Genomic DNA, 14,187 nt, shown 5'->3' on the forward strand with positions numbered 1-14,187 from the left:
AACTTACCATTATGATGATTATTCTTGACAAATCTCGCCTTTGTATATGGTCATTTCTATGTTCTATTGTGGTGATTATTCCAGAGGGATCTTTCCTTTGTATATAAACATTTCTATTGAAAGGATGACCACTCCACCTTCCTCTGTTTAATATCCATATGAAAAGCCTGTAACTGATCCTTGTTCTGCACATCCCATCCCAGATACCTTTATCTCTAAGAAAGATTGGTTTGTGATTGTAAAAACCTTGTGACTCACCAGATACCTGGTGTGGTATCTACCCCCAATCCTGCTGGCCCTTATGTTTATCAATTATTATTCATTAGCATAAATGTCTAAGCCTAATATAAAAATATCCGGATTGCTGCAATTCTAGGAGGCAGTGTTTAAGCTGTTAAGGCTATTGTTCTTTGCTTTTGCAAACAATTAAAACTTTATCCCTGAAACCCTGTGTCTCAGGAATAGGTCTTTAAAATACATTTGGGGGAAAAGAACTTGTATTTGCTCAGTATCAATATAAGATGCTTTATGATTATTTTCTTCATTTTTCTAAAATGGAACTCATGGTTCCGAGAGGTCAGATACTTTGCCGACGATCACACGGATAGTCAGTGGTAGAGAGAGATATTCCACCCATGACAACCCGACTCCAGAACCTTTGATTTTGGATCACTGTCTTCCCACTCCGTTTAGAACCGGGCAAACAGCTAAGTAAATGCTTCACATTTTTTTTTAAATGAAGCCATGATGTACATTTCCCCACACACACACAACCCCCTTGTTGTTTGCAGTCATTGTCTGCTCTCTGTCCCTTCACTGTGTGTTCTTTCCATGTCTGCTTGTCTTTTCTTCTCATCTTTCTCTTTAGGAGGCACTGGGAACTGATCCTGGGAACTCCAGTGTGAGAGAGAGACACTCAATTGTTTGGGTCACCTCATCTCCCTGGTCTGCTGCATTTCTCACTGTCTCTCCTCTGTGTCTCCCTTTGTTGCATCATCTTGCTGTGCCAGCTCTCCACAGTGTGGGCCAGCTTTTGCCTTCACCAGGAGGCCTTGGGAAGTGAACCCAGGGCCTCCCGTATGGTAGATGGGAGCCCAATCTCTTGAGCCACATCTGCTTCCCAATGTTTAGCAACTTGAATTGTTGTTTTCCCAGGAGCAACAAAATCTAATGAGGTCAAGTGTTTTGGGCTCATTCCAATTCCAAGATAGCATTCCAAGAAAGATTCCATGAATAATGCTGGTGAGTATGTAGATCATTTCAAATCTGTAATTCAAATTAGTCTTACCCCTCTTGAGAGGTCAAGTAAAAATTGTTGGCCATGGTCACTTCTGAGACCAGGAATTATATTATAATTTTCTATAATAATGTTGAGACACACACTGATACTAAAAAAGAACTAAAGGAGGTTATTATATTCCATTTTCTAAAACTGCAGCAAAGAGAGTGAATTTTCTCCACTCAGATACCACACTGGCCCCCGTTCTCTATAAATAAATATGTATGTGTGTGTATATATATATATTAATTAATTAATTTTTTTGCTGTGCTCTTTCTTTCATTTTTCCCTTGGTGTTATTTCAGCTCAGATAATCTGGTTATCTTTCACAATGGCTTTTCTTTTCTGGTAGAAAGATCACTCATCAGGTGTTGAAGAGTTGGCTGTTACCATTATTATAGAAATAAAAAAGGAAGAGTCTCCAATGAAATAGTGCATAATAGCCTGAGTGATTCAGAAGCAGAATTTTGAATGTTGCATCAGCCTCAAGACATGAGTTCTGGGAAGTGTGGTAATATCAGGTATTATGCTGGATCACAGAATTTATCTTATTTTCTCATAGAATTTGAATATTTCATTATATATACACATACAGAACATGTACATATATTATAAACATGCACATATTATATACACACATACAATAGAATTTCTCTTATCGTAGTTGATTTTATTCATATATATACATCTAATATCAAATTATTTTCTATGTATTATTATTTTCTTTTATTTAAAGTTTCTGGAGAGGGGGAAAGATGGCGGCTGAGTGAACATCCCTGTTAGGGTCTTCTGCAGGGAATCGGCTGGGCGGCGTTGGAGACTCTTTGGGACCGGATTGTTTCAGGATTTTTGCTGGTCCGGAGGTGTCTGGACATCGATTTGGAGGGAAGGTAACAGAGAGGATTCGTCTGTGAAATATACACGGAGATCCCAGCTACCTGTAGAGGATTCCCTCCTTGGGTAGGCGGAGACGAGGCATCTAGCCCCGCTCGGTGGGGCTGAGCCAGGCCGGGCCGCAGCGGCGGACGCCGGAGCCGGGCCGGGCTGCGCCGGCGGCGAGCGGGGCCGGGCGGGGCCGAGCCAGGCCGAGCTGGGCCGCGGTAGCGTTTGGAGCCGGGCGGGGCCGGTTCAGGCCCCGGCTGCGGGCGCGGTAGCGTTTGGAGCCGGGCGGGGCCGGTTCAGGCCCCGGCTGCGGGCCGCGGTAGCGTTTGGAGCCGGGCGGGGCCGGGTCAGGCCCCGGCTGCGGGCCGCGGTAGCGTTTGGAGCCGGGCGGGGCGGGTTCAGGTCCCGGCTGCGGGCCGCGGTAGCGTTTGGAGCCGGGCGGGGCCGGGTCAGGCTGCGGCGGGTACGGAGCCGGGCAGGGCCGGTCCAGGCCGCGGTGGCGGGAGGTGGACGCCGGAGCCGGCTGGGCCGCTGTAGCGAGCGGAGCTGGGCGGAGCCAGGCCAGGCCAAGGCGGCGTGAGGAGCCGGGCAGAGCCGGTCCAAGCCTCCGCAGCGGGCGGAGCCGGGCCTGCGGAGGGGTTTCTGTTTTTTTTTTTTTTTTTTTTTTTTTTTTTTTGAGCATCTGCAGTACTGGGGAGTTCGTGGGCCCTGGGCGGCCTATTGGGGGTTTGTGGGAAGGGAGGTGCTTGCAGACCCATTTGGGCAGACAGACGGGGTTTTTAGGGCAAAGCGGGGGGAAGTTGTTGTTTTAGATAGTGTTGCAATTGTGACACGTGTGTACCTGTATCTCTCTTCTCCCTATCCGTTCCCCACCGTTTGCCCATCCTCTTTTTCTTTCTTCCTTTCTTCTTGCCTTTCTTTTTTCTTTATTATAATTAGTTTTTTTTTTTTTTCTTTCGGTTTTCTCTTTCCCTCTTGTCCCTCATCTTCCACTTATTTTTACTTTAATTCAAGTATACAATAGGTGCTACAGGGAACACCTCACATTTGCTGGGTTTTCCCATCCTCCACTGCCTCATTTCTGTGTGAACTGATTTAGGCTACCTACACTATCCCCCTTCCCCTGCATCTTGATATCCACTATCATCTACTGTCTCTCCTATATTCCACCCCCCACCTCCCGTTCTTTGATCCACAAAGTGTCTAACTCTTAATTTCTAATACCTTTGTTCTGTTTTCTGTCTATTATCCACTCTTGAAACTATTACCTTTCTTTTCTTTTTCCCTCTCTCATGAAAACAATAGCTGTGTAGTTCATACCATATTCCTCCCAAATTCAGTCATCTACTTCATAAAAGGTACTCTACCTACAGCTATAACTCTATACAATCTACATGAATCTAACCTCCATCCTTCCAGATCTCATATTCTTGCTTTATTAACATACATCACCAATACAACTTTACACTTTTCCCTTGCTTACACAATTGCCTTTCCCCAACACTAATACTTTCCTCTAAAGTGAACTTAAGCAACAACAAGTAACTAGAATAAGAAGAAAAAAGTGACAAAGAGAAGATATAACACCTGTGCAAAAATAACAACTAATTAACCTCCAAGAGCAGACAAAGAAGCTAAGGAACTGATTAAATTCGTCAAAATAAAGAGATGACCAGAAAGCAACAAAAATCTACGAACCAAACCAATAATCAGGAAAACATGGCTGAATCCAATCAACAAACCAATAATCACGAAGGGGAGCAAAACTTGGCACAAGCAATGAAAGATCTCAGAACATTTATCACCGACAAATTTGATGCAGTAATGAAAGAGGTTAACAACATGAAGACATCACTTGGAGGGGAAATTGCAGACATACGCAAAAACATAACAGATACGATGGGAATGAACACCACAGTTCAAGAAATCAAAAATACACTTGCAGCAAATATCAGCAGACTAGAAGAGACAGAGCAGAGAATTAGTGATGTGGAAGACAGTACATCAGAAATCAAACAGATAGTAGAAGGGGTCAATAAGAAGATAGAAAAAATCCAATTAGGATTTAGGGACCTGAATGACAATGCAAAACGCTCAAACATACGTATTATAGGCATTCCAGAAGGTGAAGAGAAGGGAAAGGGGTCAGAAAGAGTGTTGCAGGAAATAATGGCTGAAAACTTCCCAAATCTACTGAAAGAGACAGATGTACATATCCAAGAAGCACAGCGCACTCCACAAGTCATAAACCCCAACAGGCCCACCCCAAGACATATACTTGTCAAATTATCCAATGCTCAAGACAAAGAGAAAATCCTAAAAGCAGCAAGAGAAAAGAAAACCATCACATACAAGGGAAGCTCAATTAGATTAAGTGCTGATTTCTCTTCTGAAACCATGGAGGCAAGAAAACAGTGGTATGATATAGTCAAGGTACTAAGGGAAAGAAATTTCCAACCAAGAATACTTTATCCAGCTAAACTAGCATTCAAATATGATGGAGAGTTCAAAATATTTGCAGACAAACAGAAACTGAAAGAGTATACCAACAAGAAACCTCCCCTTCAAGAAATTCTAAAGGGAGTGCTGCAGGAAGAAAGGAAAAAACAGGAAAGGCAAAGTTGGAGGAGAGTATAAGACCAACAACAACAACAAAAAAGACAAAAAAAAATATACAAACAAAATATGACAAACACAAATCCAATCAAAGTATGGCTAACACAAATAATTCCTTGATAGTAATAACACTGAATGTCAATGGATTAAACTCACCTATCAAAAGATTCAGACTGGGACATTGGATAAGGAAATATGACCCATCCATATGCTGTCTACAAGAGACACATCTTAGACCCAGAGACGCATGGAGATTGAAAGTGAAAGGCTGGAAAACAATCATACAAGCTAACAATAACCAAAAAAAGGCAGGAGTAGCTATATTAATATCAGACAAAATAGACTTTAAATGTGAAACAATTGTGAGAGACAAAGAAGGATACTACATTTTAGTCCAAGGGAAAATCTGTCAAGAAGATCGAACAATCATAAATATCTATGCCCCTAACAAGGGTGCCTCTAAATACGTCAGGCAAACGGGGAAAAAACTAAGTGAAAGAATAGATACATCTACAATTATAGTGGGGGATTTTAATACACCACTATCAACTCTGGACAGAACATCTCAAAAGAGAATCACCAAAGAAACAAAACATCTGAATAGTATATTAGAGGAGCTCGATCTAATAGACATATATAGATCGCTACACCCAAACACAGCAGGATATACATTTTTCTCAAGCGCACATGGATCATTCTCCAAGATAGATCATATGCTAGGCCACAAAGAAAGGCTGAACGAATTCAGAAAGATTGAAATCATACAAAACATTATCTCTGACCACAGTGGAGTCAAGCTGGAGATTTGCAAGGGAAAGAAGCCCAGATTCCACACCACGATTTGGAAATTAAACAACACACTCTTAGAAAAACAGTGGGTCAAAGAGGAAATCTCAAAAGAAATCAATGACTACCTTGAAACAAATGATAATGATAACACAACATACCAAAATTTATGGGATGCAGCAAAAGCAGTACTGAGAGGGAAGTTTATAGCCATAAATTCATATATCAAAAAAGAAGAAAGAGCAAAAATTGAAGAACTAACTGCACATTTGAAGGAATTAGAAAAACAACGACAAAGTAACCCAACAGGAAGAAGAAGGAAGGAAATAACAAAGATAAGAGCAGAACTAAACGAAATAGAAAATAAGAAAGCACTTGAACAGATAAACAAGACCAAGAGCTGGTTTTTTGAGAAGATTAACAAAATTGACAAACCTTTAGCAACACTAACAAAGAAAAAAAGAGAGAAGATGCAAATACACAAAATAAGAAATGAGAAAGGCGATATCACCACTGACCCCACAGAAATAAAGACTATCATAAGAGGATATTTTGAAAAACTATATTCCAACAAAAATGACAATCTAGAGGAAATGGACAAATTCCTAGAAACACATAAACAGCCCATATTGACGAAAGAAGAAATTGATGATCTTAACAAACCAATCACAAGCAGAGAGATAGAATCAGTTATTAAAAATCTCCCAACTAAGAAGAGCCCAGGGCCAGATGGCTTCACAGGTGAATTCTACAAAACATTCCGGAAAGAACTGACACCAATCCTGCTGAAACTATTCCAAACCATCGAAACAGAAAGAACATTACCCAACTCCTTCTATGATGCCAACATTACCCTAGTACCAAAGCCAAACAAAGACATCACAAGAAAGGAAAATTACAGACCAATTTCTCTAATGAACCTAGACGCAAAAATACTTAACAAAATACTTGCTAATCGTATTCAACAACACATTAAACGAATTATACACCACGACCAAGTGGGATTCATCCCAGGTATGCAAGGATGGTTCAACATAAGAAAATCAATCAACGTAATACACCATATAAACAGATTGAAGGAAAAAAATCACATGATTATATCTATTGATGCAGAAAAAGCATTTGACAAAATACAGCACCCTTTCTTGATAAAAACACTCCAAATGATTGGAATACAAGGAAATTTTTTGAACATGATAAAGAGTATATATGAAAAACCTAAAGCCAATATTGTTTACAATGGAGAAATCCTAGACTCCTTCCCTCTAAACTCAGGAACAAGACAAGGATGCCCACTGTCGCCGCTCCTATTTAACATTGACTTAGAAGTACTTGCTCCAGCACTGAGGCAAGAACCAGAAATAAAAGGCATTCAAATTGGAAAGGAAGAAGTCAAAATTTCATTATTTGCAGATGACATGATCCTATACATAGAAAACCCTGAGAGATCTACAACGAAGATTCTAGAACTCATAAATGAGTTTAGTAAAGTCGCAGGTTATAAGATCAATGCGCAAAAATCAGTAGCATTTCTGTACACCAATAATGAGCAAGATCAGGAGGAAATCAAGAAACAAATACCATTCACAATAGTAAATAAAAAAATCAAATACTTAGGAATAAATTTAACTAAAGAGGTAAAGAACTTATACACTGAGAACTATACAAGATTGTTCAAGGAAATCAAAGAAGACCTAAATAAATGGAAGACTATTCCTTGTTCATGGATAGGAAGACTGAACATTATTAAGATGTCTATCCTACCAAAATTGATCTACACATTCAATGCAATCCCAATAAAAATCAATGCAGCCTTCTTTAAGGAACTAGAAAAACTAACTATGAAATTTATTTGGAAAGGAAAGAGACCCCGAATAGCCAAAGACATACTGAAAAAGAAAAACGAAATTGGAGGAATCACACTACCTGACTTCAAAACATACTATAAAGCTACGGTGGTGAAAACAGCATGGTATTGGCATAAGGAGAGACATATAGACCAATGGAATCGAATTGAAAGCTCTGATATAGAACCTCACATATACAACCACATAATATTCGATAAAGCCACCAAACCCTCTCAACTGGGAGAGAGTGGCCTATTCAACAAATGGTGTCTGGAGAACTGGATAGCCATATGTAGAAGAATGAAAGAGGATTACCATCTCACACCTTATACAAAGATTAACTCAAGATGGATCAAAGACCTAAATATAAGAGCCAAGACCATAAAAACCTTAGAAAGCAGTGTAGGGAAACATCTACAGGACCTTGTAATAGGTAATGGATTTATGAATATCTCACCAAAAGCACGAGCAGCAAAAGAACTAATAGATAAATGGGACTTCCTCAAAATTAAAGCCTTCTGCACCTCAAAGGAGTTTGTCAAGAAAGTAAAAAGGGAGCCCACACAGTGGGAGAAAATATTTGGCAATCATATATCTGATAAGAAACTTATAACTTGCATATATAAAGAACTCCTATATCTTGAAAATAAAAAGATAAACAACCCATTTAAAAAATGGGAAAAAGACTTAAACAGACACTTCTCCGAAGAAGAAATACAAATGGCAAGAAAGCACATGAAAAAATGTTCCAAATCTCTAGCTATCAGGGAAATGCAAATCAAAACCACAATGAGATACCGTCTTACACCCATAAGATTGGCAGCTATGAAAAAAACAGAAGAATACAAGTGCTGGAGAGGATGTGAAGGAAGGGGAACACTCATCCACTGCTGGTGGGAATGCAGAAGGATCCAACCATTCTGGAGAACAGTATGGCGGTTTCTCAAAAAACTAGCCATAGATTTGCCATATGACCCAGCAATACCACTGCTGGGAATATACCCAGCAGAACTGAAAACAAGAACACAAACCAATATATGTACACCAATGTTCATAGCAGCATTGTTCACTATTGCCAAAAGTTGGAATCAACCCAAATGCCCATCAACAGACGAGTGGATCAATAAAATGTGGTATATACACACAATGGAATACTACTCGGCTGTAAGAACAAACACACTACAAACACATGTGATAACATGGATGAATCTTGAGAACCTTATGTTGAGTGAAGCAACCCAGACATTGAAGGACAAATACTACATGACCTCAATGATATGAAATAAACAAGCTGCCCTAGATAGCAAGAGACTGAACGATAGGCTTGCAGGAAATCGGAGGGTGGAGGAAGGATATGAGCCGATGTCTGCAGGGGTGGAATTTAAGACGAGATGGTGGTAAGTATGAACACAAAGAAGAGATAAAAGGGGGGCAAGGGGTTGCCTTTGCTTGGGGCTTTGCGGGTTTGAGGGTGGCTGGGGAGGGACGGATGGGTAACGTTGCCCAAAAGTGGGGGGAGGGAGGGGTAGCATACGAACCAGGAGAGGGTCAGGTGTTGGTGGAGAGTAAAATGCCGAGAAAATCATATCAAAATATAATAAAGAGGGTTACCTGTTTAGAATGCTCGGAGGGGAGGGTCTGATGCAGGACGGGCTCCTGGGGAATGTCTAAATGCTCATTCTGCCAGAGTGGGTGACACCATGGGGTAGAAACCCAAGTAGTGAGAGTGGGGGTGGACCCACATCCTGGGGAGGACTAATGCCATCCAATAGAGGGAACTGTATCCCTCGAGAGAAAGGGTGGCTCCCAGGGCATTGGGGCAGTTGAGCAAGTTAGGCCCTGAACACTATTCCATCTATCTCTGGAAGTGGCTCCTCAGGAAACGGAGGTTGGCTATCACTGAGGGCACCAAGGTGGAAGGGAAAATGGACGTTAAATGTGTGGAACCAAAGTAAATGGGGGGTAAGAGAGGAGTTTCTTGAGAGTACACAAAGATGGATATAAAACATGTAATATTACACCATAACATATAGGAGATGACAGACTGATAATGTAAACCATAATGTAAAGCATAGGATAACTAAAAATGTAAAGAACTGTGTATCCTAAAGTATGCACCATAATGTAAGCACAGATGTCACCTTGTTAGAAAGCTAATGTCTCAGACTCTGTACATCACTTTAAGTAAATATGATATGAATAGGGCGTAAGAGTATCACTGTGGAAGGGAAAAGGTTTTCTGGTGGATGTGTGGGAGTGCTGTATATTATATATATACATTGCTGTGGTCTAGGACTCCTGTGAAGAAAAGCTGAATAATTAGGGGGGGGGGGGGGGGGGAAAGAAAAAAATAGGATGTGGAATTTTTTCAAGTCAACATTCTTTATCTAAGTTCTTTATCTAACTTTATCCAAGTTCTTTATCTATCCTTTAAACTCATCGCTATATGCCATTCCCTAGTAAGGGACCATGACATTATATTGGGCTTCAAATTTCGGGGAGTTCTGGATCACAGAGTGTTTCAACAATGGCAATGGAGGGATACTGGTATGGGATACCAATGACAGGTGATATATGACTGACAGGGAGCTGTACAGAACATATGTCCAGGGTGCATGGTAATGTTTGGATATACTCATAGTGGCAACAATTAAAAACCACAGTAGGGGGGGTACTGGGTTCCTGGCCAGTGGTGCTCTGTCGTGGTCCCTAGGGGAGCAGCGACAGTCTCCCAGGTACAGTGGTGGGGACCGGGAGGGAGTGAGGGTTCAACAGTGAGCCCCAGATGCTAATGATTATGCTTGTGAGCTGATAAACCCAAAATAAGAACAAGGCCTAGAGCAACTTTGTGCCTGGGAATTTCCTTCTGTCAGCCTTCATGTTACTCAAATGTGGCCAGTCTCGAAGCCAAACTCAGCATGTAAATGCAATGCCTTCCCCCCAGCGCGGGACATGACACCCGGGGATGAGCCTCCCTGGCAACGAGGGACCACTATCAACTACCAACTGATGATGCAACTGGAAAATGACCTTATACGGAAGGTTCAATGCGGATCAGCAGAATATCCATGTCTACATAAAATACCATGACTTTAAAATGCTGTTTGACCTAAAGTAAGGGGGAAATGGAAAGGAGAAATGAGTTTATATGGCTACGAGTTTCTAAAAAAGAGTCTGGAGGCTGGCAGAAGGTTTGCCCTCATGCACAACTGAGCAGAGTCAGAGAGACAGATAAAGCAGATACAACCCCCAGATATTGGTTCCTTTGAGAGCTAAAGAGACCCATGGGAGTTATGGTCATGGCCGATGGGGTTAACTACCAGGGCAGATGGCCCCTCTTTGGAAATGGTGTTTATGTGTGATGAATCTGGACTCAGATGGGATCTCCCTTCATAAGACTTTCATGCTAATGTGCTGGAGGTGCAGTTAATGTTGGGGTTTAAGATATATTTAGGGGATTTGAATCTCTGGACTGACAATGTGATAGCCAGATCCTGAGCCTCAACAGACTCCAGCACCTACAATCTGATTTATTGGACTTACCACACTCAGCTAAGATGGAGTTGAAGAAGGACAACCACCACACCATGGAGCCTAGAGTGATTACAACTGAAAATGGGAGGATTGCATCCAGCATCCAGGTGGAATCTGAGCCTCCTCTTGACATAGAGGTGCAATGGACACAACCAATCCAATGTCCACATAGAAGAGGTGGCATTGGATTGGGAAAAGTGGACATAATGGACAAAGGATATGGGGAAAGGCAGGAAGAGATGAGAGGTGGAGGCGTCTTAGGGACATGGAGCTGCCCTGGATGGTGCTTCAGAGGTAATCACCGGACATTGTAAATCCTCACAGGGCCCACTTGATGGAATAGAGGAGAGTATGGGCCATGATGTGAACCAATGTATATGAGGTGCAGAGGTGCCCAAAGATGTACTTACCAAATCCAATGGATGTGTCATGATGATGGGAACGAGTGTTGTTGGGGGGGGGGGAGAGGGGGGGTGGGGGGGTGGGGTTGAATGGGACCTCACATATATATTTTTAATGTAATATTATTACAAAGTCAATAAAAAATAAAAAAATTTAAAAAAAAAATAAAGTTTCTATCTTTGTGTATAGATTGATTATAGATTGATATGTAGATATATAGATTGATACATGTATTTCTTCTGAGTGTTCTGTTGTTCTACCAGACTAAGTGACCTTTAAACAGTGTCCACAACTAAAAAAGGAAATCTAAAATGCCCTTCCATCATTCCTAAACTAAGACCTACCATGATGGGGCCTTTCTTTAACTTTTTGACATTGTCGCTAGGAACACTATCTCTGTAGTCTAGAATTTCCTGCACTTGTATCTCACTAGATCTCCTACCAGAAAGGGTTCTAATAGTCAAATAAGTATGAGAAAGACTATTTTGAACATATCTCTATATTGCAGTACTTCTCAGAGTCTCTACTCTACAAATTTATAGAGTAAATTGGGATATAACATACTATTATATACTTCCCAAACTCATTTGACAACTGAATACACCTCCTTTCTTTTTCCTTCTTTTATTTTGAACAAAACCTATCAAATGTCCAGGGATGCTAAGAGAAATGCTACGTAGGCCATGCTTGAGGGAAGTACCCATATTCCTGCTGTGATCTTTATTCTACTACTCTTCCTTAAGTATTTTCTCTTATCCTACTTTGTTTTATCTACTTGGACAAATTTTATGCTTATTCATGAGATAAAAAATTATTATATTTCAAGTTTGAGTTTCCATCAAAGTAATTTAGCAAAATATTGGGGAGAGCTAGGAAAAGTAGACTCTGGTAGCAATTTGCAGATTTTCCATGGAGAAGGAATAGATTCCAGTGAAAGAAATAGGGATGAATTTGTCATAGTTAGGACAAAAACAGGAAAGTGCAATGTTACAGAGACTGAAAAATAAAAAAAAGTCAAGGAGTAAAAGTTGGTTCATGCCAAATTATTCAGAGAAGCTGATAATAATGGAAACTGAGAAAGGACAGAGGTTATCAGCTATTTTTAGGACTGCCTTATTTGAGTGAAGAAGGTAGAACTGTAATTGTAGGGAACTAACAGAGTTAGGAATGTAAAGCAGTGTGCCAGGGGAAACATACCACATGTGTTTTAGAAAACTGATAATGAACAGGCAGAGAGAAATTGGGTGTAACTTAAGGGGCATCAGGGCCAAATAAGGGATTCTTGCTCTTAGTCAAGAAAAATTTGATGCATATTTGAAAGAGGTGGTAAGGTGCCTTGGATGATGAAAGGCCAACAATTGTGGAAAGAAGGGACTTAATGGTGGATGACTCAAAAGGAAAAGAGTAAATGATTCTGAAAATTTCATATAGTGCTACAGGAAACAAAAACTGATGCAACTTTCTGAAAATAAATTTGGCAATAAATATGGATTATATGTAATTGGATCTTTCGATGCAGCAATTTCATTTATAGCCAACTTGCCAACAGAAAAAAGTCCAAATGTGTGTTCATGTAAAGTCAAGGCTGCACAATACAACAAAACTAACAGTAATGAGAAATTGGAATCAATTCAAATTCTAAAATAGGTGTATAATTAAATAAGCTACATAATGCATTTCAGAATAATGCACTTTCAAAATGGTTTAATAGCCTGGGGAAATTCTTGCAAAATTAAATGAAATAAATAATGTTAATCAACCATATATATAATGCGATTGCAATTATAGTAAGCACACACAGAAGTAGAAAGCAAAAGAACTTAAAAGTTAATAGTAGTTATCTTTGGATTATATGATTATGGATGATAATCACATTCTTTTGTACAGTGTCATGTATATAAAATTTCTCCATGAATGTATGTTCATTTTATACTCAGTAAAAATATTGTTAGAATCTGGGACCCTAGTTACATCTCTGTCACTTTTTACATATGAAGTTATTTGATCTTTTTGATAGTCAAGTACTATATGTGGCCATTTATAGGCCCTGAAGTTCTTGCTTAGTAATTGTGTGATTTTGAAGTCACCTACCTTTTTAATGCTTCAGTTTCCTCCTCTGTAAAAGAGGATTAATAATAGTTCTCATTCTATGGAGTTATGTAGAGAGTTAAATGAGGTAACAAATATTTAATGCAGTGTTGACATAGAGTAAAACCTAGTAATCCTATAATATTCAATATGAATATGAATAACTGTAAAATAGGCATATCTGTCTCAATAAGTTGTGAAATTTAAATTAAATGATACATGTAAAAGTCTTTATCAGCACCTGGCCCTTATTAATATTAACTCCATTCACCTTTGTGCCCTGTGTTTCCTGTTTTCTTTTGAGAAAACGAATTACTCAAAAAAGCAGCAGGAAGCCAGATCTCGAGTGTGCTGCCATCTAGGGGAACAGTATTTGTTCTTTGGGCTGATGCAGGCTGGTGTCTTAATATTATTTTATTTTTTAAGACCTCAGGAAACCATGTAAACCTATTTGCTACAGACACAGATTTCTGCTGCCTTTGCTCTGTTGAACTGATTTGCCTTTTCTTCCTAATGCTGTTTTGTGGAAGGTTTACATTTGCAAGGCCGCTGAAGTAGAATCAGTTGCATTCTGTTGTAAAGGAAAAGGCCATACCAGCATTTCTATAACCTTCTCCTTGCAGAGAGACTTGGTCAGCCCCAGGTGAGAAATAAATACACTGTAAGCAATGGTCATTGTGGTACCTCTGGCACTTGAGCGGCCCTCAGACTGCAAAAAAACAGAGCTGCTCTCCTACTCTTGCATTGTTTATC

The 14,187-nt window shown here is 40.1% G+C and overlaps 1 long non-coding RNA gene across 1 annotated transcript in view; it reads left to right on the forward strand.

Moving 5' to 3' along the window:
* The first annotated feature begins 1,063 nt into the window (after positions 1 to 1,063).
* Positions 1,064 to 14,187, forward strand: part of LOC139439848 (uncharacterized) — a 63,116-nt gene continuing 49,992 nt past the window's right edge. Inside the window, exons 1-2 of the long non-coding RNA XR_011649929.1 lie at positions 1,064 to 1,242; positions 1,632 to 1,800. This is a non-coding gene — a long non-coding RNA (uncharacterized lncRNA). The remainder of the gene's footprint in view (positions 1,243 to 1,631; positions 1,801 to 14,187) is intronic.

This window comes from Dasypus novemcinctus, chromosome 10, assembly GCF_030445035.2.
Source record: "Dasypus novemcinctus isolate mDasNov1 chromosome 10, mDasNov1.1.hap2, whole genome shotgun sequence".
Taxonomy (NCBI): domain Eukaryota; kingdom Metazoa; phylum Chordata; class Mammalia; order Cingulata; family Dasypodidae; genus Dasypus; species Dasypus novemcinctus.